The sequence below is a fragment of the Pelodiscus sinensis genome, chromosome 1 (genome assembly GCF_052426305.1).
Source record: "Pelodiscus sinensis isolate ZL-2025 chromosome 1, ASM5242630v1, whole genome shotgun sequence".
Lineage (NCBI taxonomy): Eukaryota > Metazoa > Chordata > Testudines > Trionychidae > Pelodiscus > Pelodiscus sinensis.
Genome location: NC_143052.1, coordinates 84,535,749 through 84,553,440, shown reverse-complemented (window position 1 = coordinate 84,553,440; position 17,692 = coordinate 84,535,749). Strand labels below are relative to the sequence as shown.

General features: G+C 36.8%; 1 long non-coding RNA gene across 1 annotated transcript in view; it reads right to left on the bottom strand.

Moving 5' to 3' along the window:
• Positions 1–15,813, bottom strand: part of LOC102452623 (uncharacterized) — a 74,739-nt gene extending 58,926 nt beyond the window's left edge. The window contains exon 1 of the long non-coding RNA XR_016350251.1: positions 15,359–15,813. This is a non-coding gene — a long non-coding RNA (uncharacterized LOC102452623). The remainder of the gene's footprint in view (positions 1–15,358) is intronic.
• Between the last annotated feature and the right edge of the window lie 1,879 nt (positions 15,814–17,692).

Genomic DNA, 17,692 nt, shown 5'->3' with positions numbered 1-17,692 from the left:
TATATTTTCAGAGTCACATTCACTTAAACCTGCATTACAAACAGATACACAGTGGTGATATGATGTCAGAATACCATATTGTGGTATTCAAGTCATAGCAGTACTAGCATTTTTCAGGTTACTGGTCACTGATTACAGCAAGTGCATTCATGTCTCAACACTGAGATCAGAAATGAGAAAAATTACATCCTTATTTACTGGGCCTTTGAAAAAGAGTCATAACTCCTCCCCATTTAATATCAGTAAAATACTTATGGCAGACCTTTGCATTGGTGCCCAAGTAATTTCATAGTAATTCTATTAAATTCAACAGAAATACTCTACATTTTAACAAGTCAAAGCAGATTTAGGCCCAAATTCAACACAGGAGTAAAGAGAAATAACTCCATTGACTTGAATGAAGTTGCACTCATTTAATACTGAAATAATTTTTACTCAGTGCACGATTCCCAACGTTATAAACTGGTAACTTGGGGAAAATTCACACTCAAAAATTAGCTTACACATAATATAAAGGTTGTTCAAACTGAAAAATGTTTCCAAATGGTGGATGATGTTTCATTTGATGGTGTCCAACCTACTGACATAAGCCCAATGCTAGAGTAAGAAAGAGCTATGCAGAAGTCAGTTGTTTTGTTTCTCAAGGATTTATGCAAACCATTATTTCAGTTTTGATGTGTATACACTTATATCCCTTGAATTTAAGATGTGTATGAGCCCCAAAACCTGAAAGTAAACTTGGATTTATATTTTCGTGAGTGTTGAGTGCCCTAGCACAGTGCCAAAAGCAGAATTACCGCTGGTAAAAGGTAACACGAAATACAGTTCCCCAAACCTACAAAATTAGCATTTTGTAGTGAACAGACCACATTTCAAAACTATTTAAATTTCTATCAAACATTTTAGAGGGATTGGAACATCTAAAGAAAAAAGCAAATAAACCATCTGTTTTCTCCAATATTGTTAATTAAACACATTCACACGCAGACAATATACTCTTTCTAATGTTACTCTAGTGCATTCTAAGTTCCTATTTAAATATGTTGGTAAAATGTAACATTTTTCACTAGGGACATATGATATAAGAATGGATGAAAACACATTCATTTACTTGTTTTTATCTCAGCAAACTGAAGAGGTTAATCATATTTTGGCAGTATTATTGGTATGCCTTAGTAGCAGCAGGACTACCATGGAGGATTTTTCAGCCAACACATTATTATAAATGTAAAAATACCTGCTCTAGGTATGCTATAATAATTTTTTAAAGGATTTATATGATTGCCATTTATCAACAATTTATAGAACAGATACAAAATTTCTACTGTGAGTATTTCTTCCAAAATATCTTTAAAATAATAGAATATACTGAAGGAATATCTGACTCCCCCCTCCTGACAAAATAACAACCACCTTTATTGTTTGGTTCCACTTAGTAGTTGTTCTAACATGGATTATTTTAGTGTTATCTTCCACCTCCATAACAGAAAGCAAAGCCAACTGTGATGAACATGTAACAGTGTGAATCTACCAAGAGACTCAGACCAACCTTTTTAACCATGGGTGCCTAAAGTTGAGGGTCTAAATCTATAGTTTGGGCCCATTTCTGATTTGGGAACCTTCTATTATAGACTCCCAGGCCCAAACAAGAGTTCCAGTGACATCAGTAGGATTCAGCACAGACACAGAGGATCTATACTATCAGTCCAAGATGCAGTAACAGTGCTTCCAGCACCTACATAATTTTTACAGGCACTGAGCACCCTTCAGCTCCCGCGACAGTTTATGGGAGCTGCAGAATGTTCAGCACTTCCAAAAATCAGGATAAACTTTGGTCTTTAAGGTGGGCTAAATATGTATGAACTTAGTAGCAGAAATGTAGTCATCTAGGCCTGAAGATATTGGAATCTGATTTCAAGACATATGTATATGACTGAATAAGTATCAGTGTGAAATCATAATGACTCTTCACTGGATACTCAAGAGCAAAAATATTTTTGTTTCTCTTTTTTCAAATTAGACTAGTAATCGTTTGCAGTTGCTTAATAAGTAGTACATTTCTAGTACAATACAGTATTTGATATTGTCTGGAAAAATGGAGTAAAACCCACAGTCTATTTACTATAAAGTACTTTTTTCTGAGAAGATTTATAGAGAGGTTGCTAGTATTTTTTGTATCGTGTATCAAAAAACCCATCACCCTTACCGAGGGAAAAAAAGCAAGTACAGAATCAGCTACACAATGAAGCAAAACAAACCAGGCAGCTTTTAACTTGTTATTTGTAAGGATTTAATCCATCATAGAAGATGCACACACTATTTGGACACATTAGATCTAGAAATCTGTCTATGCCACTTGTGAGCCAGTCTGACCTATACAGGAGATAGACTACGTAATGGCAAATAAATAAATCAAATCCACACTATGATTGAGAGCTGCGAAGATGTTCAGGGAATGATCTCATATAAGGAATTCTGGCTTTATGATCGATATTACCTCACACTCAAGTCTGTGCATTTTCTCCTCACAAAGTGGGGAAAACTGAGGAGACTGTCAGTTCTTTTGGTGTGTTACTTTAAAAAAATGCATGCAGTTCAAGTGGAATGGGGAGAAAGGAACTGACAGGGCCTCCTGCCACCAGTGGTGTATGGTGCCTCTGAAAGCCTATGATGTGAGGAATTTGAGGATCTCATCCATTTCCTAGTATGCCTCGTTCCCCACTTTATCATATAGGTGGGGAATCAACTTCTTGATTTCCCCCTAACCAAATCCACATGAAAGAGCCGCCGACTGAAGAATTTCTTTGGGGCATGGGGCTATGCAATTTTTCCTGAGTTGACTGACATATATTAGATATTAGTTTAACCAAATTAACTATAGTAACTGTAGTTGTTGGAATTCCTAATTAGCTATGATTATTTTACCTGTCATTTGTTTTTTCTGCTTTAAAATAATTCAGACTTCTATCCTGCCTCAAACCAATTCCTTCTATGTGGGCCCCAGAGACACCATGAGCGTCAAGGACTGAGTTGGAAGCGATATTTCCTCCACAGAAGCAAAGTATCCGCCCAACCCCCCCCCCCCCCCCCCCCCACCCCACACACACCTTCCTCCCTCAGGAAGGAGTGCAGAAAGAAACAAAGAAATTGACTGGAAGGTTTAATTTATAAGGAAAGACTAAGAGTTAAATATGCATCATTTGTCTAAATGACAATTGAACAGACCAAATAGTCTGCAAATATTTGAAGGGATTCAGCACTAAAAGATTAGAGAAAAATTATGTAGGGTGGTAAAAAGAGGTGTAACTAGTGATAATGAAATGAAGAAAGGGAAAATTAAGATTGAATACAAAGAACTTGTATCAGGACAATGGGTTGCTGTAAAATTGACATTTTTGGAGATATTAAAAACTACATGTTAAGAAATGTATTAAAATACATTGTCAGCAGGAATTGGAATAGGCCACCTAATAGGTTTGTTTCCATCTCCAACACCAATGATTCTGTAATAAATAGTGGACTCTAGCCTTAGACAGCCACCTCAGCAGAGTTACAGAGCCTGACTGATTACCATATTTATAGCACTCTATATGGCTCCTGCACAATTGAAATTATGTAGAAGGATGCATGGGATTCATTCTAGAAATCTAAAAGACCTCTTCTCTCATTCAGCAGAACCATTACTTCCTAGGATGGCTATGTTCCATTGGAACAATGGTGGAGAGAGGCTAAGATCCATGGAAGATAAAATTTTCACAGGAGCCCACTCCTGGCTAAAATAAGAATGGCCATTAGTCTTGGTGCATTTCAAAATTCATGTCTTTGCACTATACTACAATAGCACCCTTATATGCTGACTGTACATATATAAATGCATATCTTTTAAAACCCTTGTTGGAATTAGTCACACAGGAAGAAAAAAACGTGTGCAGCTTTACTCCTGGGGGTGCTCAGGTATTATGGTGATGAGTGCTAATATAAGAAAAGCTGGAGAGATATACAGATCACCAGACCTTGTTTGTAAATGTTTTGGTACTTCTATCAATCTCCTCTGACATTAGTCCCATCACTAGCACTTTGCTGGGGCCTTGAAAGTAAACTGGGCAGAAGTCAGTGAAATTAAATTTTCAAAAGTGATTAAGGGACTTAAGTGTATTTATCCCACTTCCAAGAGTGATAAACATTAAGGGCAAGATGCTCCAGCAATGGGAATTTGGCAGCTAAAAACTGGATTTTAGAAGTCTAAGTCTTATTGAAAGACTTTGGAGAAAAGGTAGATTTAAATATTTTCATAAGGCTGCCTTCAGTTTTATGCAAACACTTCTGAGAAAGGAAAGGCCTTCTCAAAATAAAAAGGAAGATCTTTTGTGGACTGTGTGCACGGTGGCAGTTTTGGTAAAGATTATTTTAAAGCAGACAAATCGTACGATTTTGATGTACTTTCACCTATCATAATAGGTAGATTATCACTACACAATCAATCTTATTCCTAATACTCTACAATCATACCTGTGTGTATGCAAACACAGTACACTATAGTAACTGATATGCTATTTAGCAGCTAATGATGTTTATAGTTTTAGAAGCTTTTCCACGGCCATAAGTACAATGTTTCAAAAACTGCATGTCAAATTTTCCATGCCTCTGGGAGGACAAATCAGTATGTAGAATGGAAGCATAGTAATAGCTAAATATATTATAATCAACAGTAGGAAGACAGATTAAATCATAGATAAGTAAAATTAATATAGTAAATAGAACTCAATTTTTTCTTTTTTGATAAATGCAAAGACACTGAAAAAATATTACATTAAAACTGTACTTTTATTTATGCAAAGCTTTTATTCAAAAAATAAAAAGTTAAATTATCTGTATCACTGGAAGTATTGGCAGAGTCTCCACAAAAAAGGTTGAGTTGAAATTTGCACTGAAAGCAGAACTAAAATCCCTTTGTTTCATACATCCATGAATACACTGAAGATTTTTAAATTTGGCCCAATAAATCATTAGAGGCTAACTATTTTCTATGACAATTTTTGAGAAATATTTTTCAATGCTCCTTTTTGAAATTTTGGCATTTTTCTCAAATTACTTTGAGTAACTACTTAAATAACGAGAGTCGCCACCATCTCCAAACATTTCTTCCTTTCTCCCTCTCTCATATCATGTTGTATCATAGATACTTCTGTTGTATTTTTAACTAGACACAAAGATGTATTCCTATTCCTCTGAAAATAACTAAACGTGGCCAAAATTAACTAACAGAATTGTCATGCTTCACTGTCTGTTTTGAGCAACAAAACCTAAAGGATTTATTTTCATTTTGGTCAACATTTTCTCACCAGTCCTATTCGTAGACACCTATGCTGTGGATTTAAACCAACAGGCTGGGAAGAAGAATGGTCTCTGGGCATCAACAGGGCCACAGGTCGGGTGAGCAAGAATCTATGTGCGTGAGAAGGGGATAGGAAGAGTGGAAATTTGGGGAGCCTGGAGGCCCAGAAATTGTGTGCTATGGCATTTGTGGCACATAGAAAGGCAGCGGATGAAGCCAAAGATATATGGGCTATGGCTGTTATAAAGGAGATAGTTGAGGCTGAAAAGTGAATTGGCAAAGTGGCACAAAGACAAAATGTTGCATCACTTAGCTACTTATTTCATTGTTTTAGGGTGTGCACTGGTAGACAATGCAATGATAACCATAACACTAAGACACCATTGTATTTTGTGTGGAGGAGAGAAAGACATCTCTCTCTCTCTCTCTCTCTCTCTCTCTCTCTCACAAACACTTCCCTCTCTTTTGCTTTAAAAGCTCTATTTAAATGACTAAATTATTAAAATAGGCTGATCATTAGGAATTCACATCATCATCTAATCCAGACCCTCTTATTCTAAAAGTAAATAAAAATGGATTTAACAGCAGTCAACAACCAAAATAATAATAGGAGCAATCTACCACACTAAAAACATCCTTTGCACTTAATTCATCCATGTCACATGCAGGTGCATGATTCTCATGGATCTAAATGAGCACTGAATTGAATTTAGAGTCAATTTTTAAATTTTATATGGACTATGTTTTCCTATACTACTTCTACTGTAAACATATCTTACAGAAAAAAAATCAGAAGAATTAAGCAAAGGTTTAGTAAAAATCTTTTTTATCATTATTTAGTGACCTTCACATAATATATCACTTGAAAAACTATATAAAAATTAATTTGAAGCACTATGAAACTGGGGCTAAGAGACTAAGACATGCTAATGCAAGGAGAATATTAGCAAAGATGAAAAAGAATAAGACAAATTAAAAGGAATAACAAATTAACCGTATTTTTTCTTTTCCATCAAGCTACATACACAGTTAAGAGCATGGATACATCTGGGTTTCTTCTGAGAATGTATATCTATATCTATGCTCTATTTGTAAAATGCTCATATTGGAAAAGAAGAGATTTCACAAATTTGTGAAAAATATTCTAACTGAGCTGGTCTCTGGCGTGACATCAGAAGGCTGGAAACAGCTAATATGCCATCCCTGAAGTCATTCCATTCAACAAAGGGGCAAAAATAGCATGGGAAAATAGCTTTAAAAGCCTTTCACACTTTTTTCTTCTTCTTTTTCCCAAAATTACAAATACAACACACTTTATGAACCTGCAGCTGGTTGTGGCAAACTGGCATTTGCAGGTCTCGCATGACAGACAGATGATGAAAGTGAGAGTTTTCATTCATTGCTGTTGGCAACCCACTGCCTTTCTGATCCCTTTCTGTGGAAACAGAGATTGGACGTAGGGGAATAAGGTAAAGGGTTATTTTTAAAAGTCCGTATTATCAAATCAGCATCCAGCAGCTGAGTCTGAGCTCTTGTTAGCTGCCTCAGCTGGCTCCCATCATCCCCTTCTGTTTCCATAGAAACCTTAGCAGCAGCATTCCCGATCTCACCAGGACTGTTCTGGAGTTTGCACATTTGACCATTTCCAAATGTGGCCTGGCCATAGCCCTGGGGATGACGGCTGCTGCAGTCTCTTAAATTCTGCATGGCCGGCCTCCTCCTCAAGGGGAGGCAGTGCAGATAGGAGGTCAACTAATGTGAGCAGAGTGGGTCAAGATGGCTCTCAGAACAGTGGGCACCTCTTCAGGCCTTGGCACAGCAGCTACTCCTTCCCTTCCACTGCTCCCCACTGAGCTGCGGGAACCAAGTGGGGTGAGTGATGGAGAGCAAAGAGATGACACATTTCTCTCCTCCAAAACTCACAGCATAGGGGACAGATATGCAATAGCTTGGTGGCTGCCACCATAAAGGCAGCTGTGCTGTGGTTCCCCAAGACAGAGCAACAGGAAAGGGGATTTTTAAAAAACCTCTTGCTCCCGCCCCCTAAAGAGAACAGCGATCAGTCATGGAAAGAGACATAGGAACATTCACTCACTCAAGCAATCTCATTGTCTGGCCATTCCTAGGTGTTTGTATTATCTTAAAACATTTTTTCTAAAGCACACATTACTCTAGTATCTAGCTGCTCCAAATTACTTACCCCTAGGAAGGCACCCCTATTTAAGACACTTTTCCCAGTGATTAGGTATCAGTGGTCAATTTTTCAGAATGGCTTTTGTGTTGGGGAGCTGGGAGTTACACACCGATGATCAATCTGCTGCTTTCTCCATCAGCAACCTTTAAAGGTGACCCAAAGATGAATATATTTTGGAAGCAGAATCTTGAGCTGATAAATATGAGCCACTGTCATTAAATCAGCAACAGAATGTGATAGCAGGTAAAAAGCAGACAGCAGCCGGATTTGCCACTGTTCCCTCTTGAGATTTCTGAAGCAACGACGAAAACAGTAGGATGCAGTGACTGCATCTTTTTGATCAAGCGGGAGCAGACCTATCAATGAGGTCACTGTTTTAGCCAGTGAAATGGTTTCTTCTGCCAGCCAACATCACTTCCACCTTATGGAGATTAAACTTGAGTCATTTACTCTCGGCACAGGTCTCATTTTCTCTCAGGCAGTGTGTTATCAGGGGAGATCTGTACTGACACAATGTCAAAGGATATCGTCTGCCTATTGATAGCAATGGAGTCTGTATGGCTCACTATCCTTACTGGTGTCCTTACATAAAGTCAGTGTTGAATAAGAGGTAGCAAAAACCATCCTTTTGGGAATCCTCAGGGAAGAGGAGCCATTATTAATGTCTGGGAACTATTTAGAAGAAGCGAGTAAAGTGAGCCCTAGTGCAGATTTTACCAACCTTTTGGTGCATTTGAGTGAAAAGTAAGGAAGATTTGTCTTCTCTTTCTAGCAGTAGGGTCATACTTGGCCCATTCAAACAAATCATGGTGCTAATGGAGGTAGGTCTCCCTGCCTCTTATCTGACAGATGGTAGATCCTTCAATCTCTAATGTGCCAACCCTACAGCTGAGAAGAGGCAGATGTACATGCAGATCCATGTAGAACACCAAGGAAATCAGTTGCAAAATGGGGGCCCATGTCACCAGCTTAAGACTGGAAGTTGCCACCACTTGATGGCTCTTTATAAATTAGTATTCGATGTGAAAGTAATTTATCTTAGTTTTGTTGAGCAGAGAAGTGTCTGTATCACAGTTGGCACCAGTGACACACTGGTTGGAACATTTATAAGCAAATAGTATGCGGTCTGAATTATCCTCTTATTTCAATGGTGGCACCTTTTGGGCCAGGTTTCAGGTGTATCATTGGGAAGTCCTGTCACCAGAGGACTTCAATTTATTACTTTTCACTAGTCCTAGAGTAGAAGAATGGTCCAATGGTAAGGGTAAATGGGGATAATAGTACTTCCCTACTTGACAGGAGTGTTGTCAGGATAAACAAATTAAAGGTTCTGGAGCTTTAGATATTGCAGTAATGGGGGCTAAATAAGTACCTAAGATAGATCCTCTCTCTGACTTTCTCTGAGAAAAAACATGTTTTACAGGTAAGGGATCTCTTCCCTTTGCTCTCAGAATAGTGTAAATTCTAAGAGGTAGATTCAAGCATTTAAAATGCCAAAAGGCATGCATAAAACTGAGAAAAGAGATTTCTTTATATTCAAGTCTATGCCCTCAGCAATGAGCACACTGCTGCCATTTTCTGCTGCTGCAGGCCCAGAGGAAGATGGCAACTGCTATTAAAGATAAAGATTATTTTGTAGCAGAAGTGCTTCAGGAATTACAAGTGAGAAATGAAAAACTGCAAACTTCTCTTAACTCTCTAGAGGAGAGGTTTGAAAGCAATGCGGCCATGATCAGCACACAGGATAAGAGCAAAAGAAGCTAAGGAGGAAATGCCTTGATGGCCTGGAGAAAAAACGACAAGAGATTTAAAAAAAAAAGACACTGGAAATGTCATCTAATCCATTTTACTAGTATTTCCACAACTTGAATGTAGAATAGCATAGAAAGTATGCAAATAACTGAATGCACATCAAATACTTCTATCTACATGAGGTAAGAACAGGGAAAGAAATTCTGATCCAAGAGACTGATTTGTGGATAGCTCTACATTTTAATGTGATAAATGAACTCAGTACTCTGTGTGGGGAGAAATCTGATCAGATACTTTTCAAGGAGGAGAACACAAAGCAAGAAGATGGGTGCTGCTGCTGAAACTTGGACAACCAGAAGTTTGAGGGCAGGCACCTGGATGTGCATTGGCTGAATTGCAAGCACCCTTTATGCAAGGGGAGGTGAATTTCAGTCTTAAGACATAAAGCATTATAAGGAGTTTATTTTAGTTTGCAGATCTTCAGTGGCAGATATCTTCAGGCTAAGTAATTATGGGCTAAGCACAGATGGATTCTGGAGTTTTTAAGATGAACATCTCTGTATCAAACAATTCTAAACTTCAGAAGGCAAACAGAATTATTTCTTTTTTCTTTTGTAGGCACAACCTCAGAGCATGGGATGTATGAATAATCAGCAGTCATGCAATACTTGAGAAATCATCCAGCAGGTCACTAACCAAACATGTCCCTGGTCACCACCAGCACATATTGAACAGGATGGAGAATTAGAGCAAATTTACAGTACTGTGTTACACAATGCACAAACTGATTTTTTACTAATAAAATTTTGTATATACTTAATTTATAAATGACATGGACCACCAATGCATGCCTATCCAAATCATTCTAGCAGCTTTCACATTCTACCCCCTCCCCAACACAAACATTTAGTGTGACAGGGACACAGATTCACCAAAGAGTATTACAACATAATATTAATACCTACCTCTTATATAGTACTTTTCATCAGTAGGTCTCAAAGCACTTAATAAAGGAGGTTAATGTCATTGTTGCCATTCCAAATATAGAGAAACTGAGGCATGGAGAGCCCAAGAGACAATGAGAGAGTGAGAGGGTTGAGATAAAAAAAGGAAAACAAAACACAAACAACCTTGACAATACAACAATGTAGTTGAGATTTTACTTGAACAAAATTCATGACACTGAAATTTAGAATTCTCTTAGAAACTGTGAATTGGCTGCACTGTGTGTACATCTGTGTGTAAAAAACAAAAAAAACAAAAATGATATTAAAATAATATCAAGGGAAGTCAATCTTTCATGATAGGAAATGCCAGGAAATGCCAGAATTAACACTGCCCATGCAACCTCAGTTCTGCCCTCTTGTGTGTATACATAATGATGCAGTCTTTGATAACATGTTTCACGTACTGTATTTTCCAGACCCTCATTACCACACTTAGAGCACCGGTCAGATCCTCTGTGGGATATTTTACACAGAGGACCTTAAGAGTAGGGGTTTGTTCTGAGGAACAGAAGAGTAGCAATAGCAGTGGGCCTGACTTGGAAGTCAAATTAAACCTAGCACCTGTACTAGTGAAGGGGCAAAGATATACAGCAAACAAGAGGGGGACAAGAACCAGACTAGTGATGCTGTGGCCATGCATTTACCAAATGGTAATAAATCTTTACCACTAACCAGTGTCAAGTTCAAGCATTTATTTACATGTGAAATACCAATCTCTTGAGCCATCCAATAACCTACAAAATATCCTATGACAGCATAATAGAGTCCAGGCCAAAAATTAACATGTTCCAGTATGTTTTAGGACTTCAAAATCTGCCCCTTAATATACCAGTTAATCTAGCCAAAGAAAATAACAATTAACTTATATTAACAGAGTAGTGATGATTTTATAAAGTTTAAAAACAATTTTCCTGCAACTCTCTGCACTTTTGAAACATATCTACACTACATTATATTTCCAAAGTAAAAAATCAAGACATTTCTACACATATTAAAACCATATGCCAAATAAACATAACCTGGTTCATAAATTCAAGTAAGCCCTAGCCACAGGAGAATGAATTAATAGTGAAAATGCTGCAATCTGTTTCCATTGGGAGGGTGACAATGGAACTGTCTGTATTTTACTTTTTTAAAAAAAGATTATGAATACTGAAATACCATAGGCAAACTGTAAACCTGAAAGGATGATGTCCCATTCCTTTTTGAAGATGAGAATATTACAGCTTACTTATTTAAGCTATGTTTTTACATTGCATTCTGCTTTTATTACATGTTAAGTGAAAGTCATCAAAATGTCATTAAGGTCTTTGCGCTTGTGTTGTTGGAATGTAAACATTTCAGCAAGATGGTTTTGAGCCATGCAATACTGATTTTTACAGTTATAAACATCCAATAAATGAATATCTGAGTGTTATGATTAGACTTAAAAATAATTAAACAGGGTATTTTTGGTTTCCTGTCTCTTAGCAATTAATTGTAAAGATGGTCTAACACAGTGCTATGCGTAGGCCTTATCTATAGTTATAGGAAGATCAACGCTCCATAGATCGATCTTCCATGGTTCAATTTAGCAGGGCTAGTAAGGACCTACTAAATCAAACTCTGATGATGTCCCCGTCTACTCCAGAGTTGAGAGGAATAAAAACATGCAATGGGAAAGTTTCTGCCATTGATCTCTCATAGTGGGGATGCCAAAAAATATCAATTTAAGGTACATCGACTCCAGCTACACAATTCCCATAGCTGGAGCTGTGTATCTTAAATCGAATTTATCATGTAGGGTAGAGCTGGTCCAAGGAGCACTAGCAGGAATGGCCTGCCAAATTCTATCATCAATCCAATGCTGAAAAACAGCTCAATGGTGTTGTAAAGTTCCACCTTGCAAATCCCATTTCTTTGAGCATTGATTCTAATGGCAATTTTACCTGCCTACTCTAGTGAGAAACTTTCTGCCATTGCAGTAAATTCTTATTTGTAGCTCAGTTCAACGTGTTCAATCAAAACACTAACCCTTATGCTATTATGTTACTGACAACTTGAGATAAATATGCATCAGATCTTACTAATATGAAAAGATCAACATGCACTATTTTGATTTTCAAAACAATATTTTAAAGACAATAGACACTATTTATTAAAAAGAAAATCTCAAATTGTTTGGGGAACTAATTTTAGTTCTATTCAAGTAGCATCTGTTTGGGCCCTCCTTAGGGCTGTCGAGAGGAGGTAAAATGGGGGACAATTGTATTGGGGTCTCATGCTCAACAGTCCCCCAAACATGTTTAACATCTGAGTAAATGAAGTGAAATGGCAGGGCATAGGGCCCCAGTGACCATAGTGTACCAGGGCTCCAAACTCAACTGGCTGTGGTTTAGTCATGTCTACCTCCATTAAGGTAAACTGTTATTTTTTCCCCTGACACTTCTTATACAAGAGGAATATATTAAAAAAAATGACTTTCTTCAGAAAATCTTATTTTAAGTTATTACATGAAGATAGAGAGAAATGGCCACAAACGCTACAACCAGCTTTAAAATGTATAATTACTGATTATGTTTTGCTTTCTTTAACAATGTCAACTGCCAGGTACAACACTTGATTTGGCTTGTTTCCCCTCACCCCCTAGTAGTAGTAATCTGTGATAATAATTTTTGTACTAAATTGGCTAACTCATTACTGAAAGAAAAGTATTATGAAACATTACTCTGTATGTGAAGTATGCTATAAACACAGCAAATGATTTTGCCTCTGTTAATCTGTGATCATTATCACATTAGCCTAGCATGCATACTGCAAATGACAAATGAAACCAGTAATTTTAATATAAGAAAAATATTATTAGTCATCTCCTCAAACCCACTCTGCATTCAATAAACACTTAACCACAGTAGTTTCTTTTGAAAGAGATTCTGTAATCCATGAAGGTACAAGCACCATTAAGTATCACATGTGAAGAACATTTCTGATAGTAACAAAAATCTGATACTATGTGAATTTAAGGCATCTGCCTACCACTGAAACTAGAAACTTCCTTGTGCTAAGTCACAGTTTATTTGACTGGATGTACTTTAAGACTTTGTGATAACGAAGTGGCAGACAAACAATATCAGAGAAAGCACTCCTGATTTTTTACTATTTCTACAGAATAAATGCATTCAGAATCTATCCTTTATAGAGTCAGATAGGGAAATGGAATGTTAGCCTTTCATTGTCAATCTACACAGAGTCTCATCATCAGATAGCACAAATGAAATGCTAATGTAAGAAGATGAATGCCAATTTCCTTCACTTTGCTCCAAGTTTCAGTGGCTCTCTGCAATGAAAGATAGCTGTTTGTGGAGACTGGCTTGTTCCATACCATTAACTCAGAACAAAACATATTTTTAGTGGGACAGCCGTGTTTACTTGTAAGAACTGATGAATTGTATGCCACCATTTATCACTTGAAGACAAAGACATTCAGGCTCAATTTTGGACATAAATCAAGGTACATGCTCCTAAATAAAAAAGGATTGCTTAAGTCCCTAAAACTGCATAGATTGAGGTCAGATTGGCCATAGCAACCACGAATGGTACTTAGGCCTCCAGTAGGACTTAGCAACCAACAAATGAGCTCAGATCTCTTTTCATCTCCACTGGTGTGAAAGCCAAAATTAAAAAGATTAGATCACCCTGCACCCATCACAATAGGCTTCACAATGAAAAAGTCATTTCTAGCCTTTGAATCACATCAAATAAATAACATTCATCCCTTCTATAATGAACAACTTTCAAAGTAAATTGAATCTCCATAGTGCTACTTTCCCTTGCTGCACCATATTTACATAACAATATATCAGAGGAAGCTTAGAATCGGTCTTGTAAATGGGAAACTGAATAAAATTAATCTTTAGTGCTGATTACTGTATATTCAGCTTCAAACTGCCTTCCATTTTACCTCCATTTAAACAACGTACTGCAGATTACAATCAATATAACCAGCTTGCAATTTGAAAGTTTGTTATTTCTATATGGGAATTGTACGGTAAACAGATTCCTCCACCCCCTCCATTTGAAGATCAATTGCAAATTCCTTTTTAAGTGTTGAAAAGTTATGTGGTTAATATTTAATTGAAAACAATGGCACATTATTCTACTTTATCATAACCGGCTTTCATGCTGTAGTTGCTTCACTTTATTCCAAGTTACTCTACCTGCCCTTTTAAACCTGCTTCACTAATATTTTCATTTTCTATTTCTACATGAAACATTGGGTTTTTTTTATTTTTCTAGTCTTTGGAATATTAGTTATTTGTAAACATTTAACAAGTGTACAATATCAATGATTACAACTGTAATAATCAAAACAATTGTTATTTAAACATAATCTATCAAATTTTCTCGTCTTGTCATTACAGGAAAAGGCATTTTTCTCATGCTTAACTTCTCATTGTTAAAATGGATTGTTGTCCCCTTTTCATCACAGAGTGTATAAGCTACTCTTTGAAGGAAAGTGTTCCAAAAGCAATATATTAAAGTCAGAAGGTTATACCTACATTAAAAGTATGCTGGAATAATTTCAGGCTTCTGCAGCAGCAGCTCACGTAGATAATACTATTTGAACTCAGCAGGGAACCTCATTAATTTTTAAAACTCTCTGACCCCAGTACAGTTAACAGTGTAAAAATAATTACAAATTAGGGTTGAGGGAGCACTGTTTTAATATTGCATGGGTACTGTCAGCAACACACCATTTCATTGCATACATGTATATATTACGGCTAAATATAATTTTACCTTACCTAAACTGAAGATTCATGGTGAATTTTAAAATTCTCAACAGTAGCAGAAACCTTCATTAAAGACCAATTGTAATAGCTACTGTGCAGGAGAAGAAACCTTGCCTATTTGCTGCAATCATTCTGGTAACACAAAACATTATAATTACTGGTTTACAAGCTAGCAGTAGCCTCGATACAACAGTAAAATAAAATATTTGAATAAGGCGGCATATATTAAACGTAACAATTTCTAACTCATCTAGAAGGTTTTAAAATACTTGAGTGATATATAAATATTCCCTCTTACCTAAAACTTGTCAGAAGAAGAGATCCTTCTCATTGTTGTCACCTCCAGTGCCCCCTCTTGCCTCCATGGAGATTGGTTCTGCTATGTTTATTGCTCTGTGCCTCAGTTACAGCTGTGACACTAATCTGCCTGCACAGACTAGTGTGTGTGTGTGTGTGTGTGTGTGTGTGTGTGTGTGTGTGTGTGAGTGTGTGAGAGTGTGAGAGAGAGAGAGAGAGAGAGAGAGACACTCCTGACTTCTAAGCTGGGAACCTAAATCTCAGGCCAAGTCAAGGCTGAACGAAAATGATCAAAGCTCTGTCCTTCATCAAAAGAGAAGACAGGATTTTTTTTTCCCTCCCCAGTGAAAAGTGGGACTGTCATTAAGAATTCTTACTAAGAAACCTCTAACAGAGACAGACCTTTTCCAGATTGCTAGTGCCTGCCCAGCAGTCTGTACAGAATACAGGTAGCTATTGTTCCTGAGACAGATATGTAGCCAGCCACTCAGACTCTGACAGATCTCAACAAACCAGTGAGCCTGCCTTCACTTTAACTCTTTACTTACTAGTGCTATACTTTTTGCGAAATACAAAGATCTCTTTTTATCCCCGTGGGGAAAAATAAATTGTAAATAACTACATTTTGATTAAGAAAAGAGCCACATATCTTATACAAAGAAATATTCCCATTTAAACTTAAAAAAATACTAACTTCAGTTCAAACTCTCTCATTCTGGAATCTGATTGAACCTAATGTTAGACATAGTAGAACAATCTTATACCTCAGTAGTAATAGAGAATTTAAATTATACCAGGTCAGTAACTGATGCACTGTTCTTTGTGGAACATTCATAATTTAAGGCTAAATAAAAAAGTTCTGGATAATCGCTGCCATGTATTACAGATGAGTATTTTAGCCTTTAAATTTGATTTCCTTTTTCCTCTGTTTAAGCCAGTCTCAACTTTATTTTAAACATTGTATGTGTGCACAGGTGAGTGAGTGAGTGAATACTTCATGAGGAGGAACTGTTTGATTTGGTTTTAAAAAGGCAAGTTAAAGGATGAGAAAGGCAGAGAGCAAAAAATAAAATATTTCACACCAAAATAAAACATGAAATATTTTACCACTGCTCATAAAAATGCAAATGAGAGATATCACTTGAAAAACATGGATTTCTAATGTAATAGAATATTGGTTGTTACTGTCTGTGGCACAAGTAAATACAGAGTTTTCCTCATGTGTCATACATAGAAGTACAAAATAATGACCTTTATGAAATTCTTTTGGAAAAAAGATCAGTGGTCATTTTTTAAAGCTACAGAGCATTATTTTCTACTTGAGTGAGGATTTCATTATGTTTCTCCATTAAGGAGAAGGGTCACATGGCCTTTTAAGATTATTGATGTCCAGCAAGAAGGGAGGAGTGTCTTTTCAATAGGAAATCAATGTAATTTAATGGAACTCACCCTGCAGGACAAAAAAATCTCAGCAGCTCAGGATACACATTACATAGACAGGACTGTGGATTTGCATGCTCTGCGGTTAGGTTATTCCTGAAAGTCTCATTATAGGTTGTTGTTTTTTTCTTCAGAATATCAGTATATAAAGACAATGTTGAAAGAACCTTATTTATTTCAACAATTTTAGTATTCGTGGTGGTATGTGAAAAACCATATTACTGCATACATGTGTTAAAAGTGAGTATTTTCCCCCAAGTTAAAAAAGACATTTTATTACAAGTTTCAGAGAGTTTTAGGATGATTCCCTTTTCTATATTATGCAAGTTTATAACAAAATAACTGGAGGGGGGGTGGAAGAGATAAAGGGCTAGCGTCCTCATCTGACGTAAATCTGTGCGCCATTGACTTCAGTAGACCCACACTGATTTACATCAGCCACAATTCCAAAGAACAGCTTGACTGTATATACCATAATATGGCAATTTCTTTTCAACGCAGCATGAGTGCTACTTCTGGGAAGAGCAAAATGAAGGCCACTCACTTTGTATTATAAAAAGAGCACTCTAAACTCCAGCTGTTGATCATATGAGAAATGTCTGAGTGTGGTCACATTCAATGTCAACATTTGATTAGACCCTTCCCAAGAACATTAGCTTTGAATATTTCACTTTGAACCAAGTGTGTCATATCTTCCAATACTTGCGTCCTCAACAGAACAATTCTTGCATAGGTTTTAAACAATTGCATCTTAGCTTACGTAGACACAAGTCAAAAACTTTGTAACTGAAAGGATGCAGGAGTGATGTGAAAAGAAAAATGTTCAATACTGAGATATCACTGTGCTGGGTCCATGCTAAGAAGATAAACTAAATAGATCAGTCTACATTTCCTG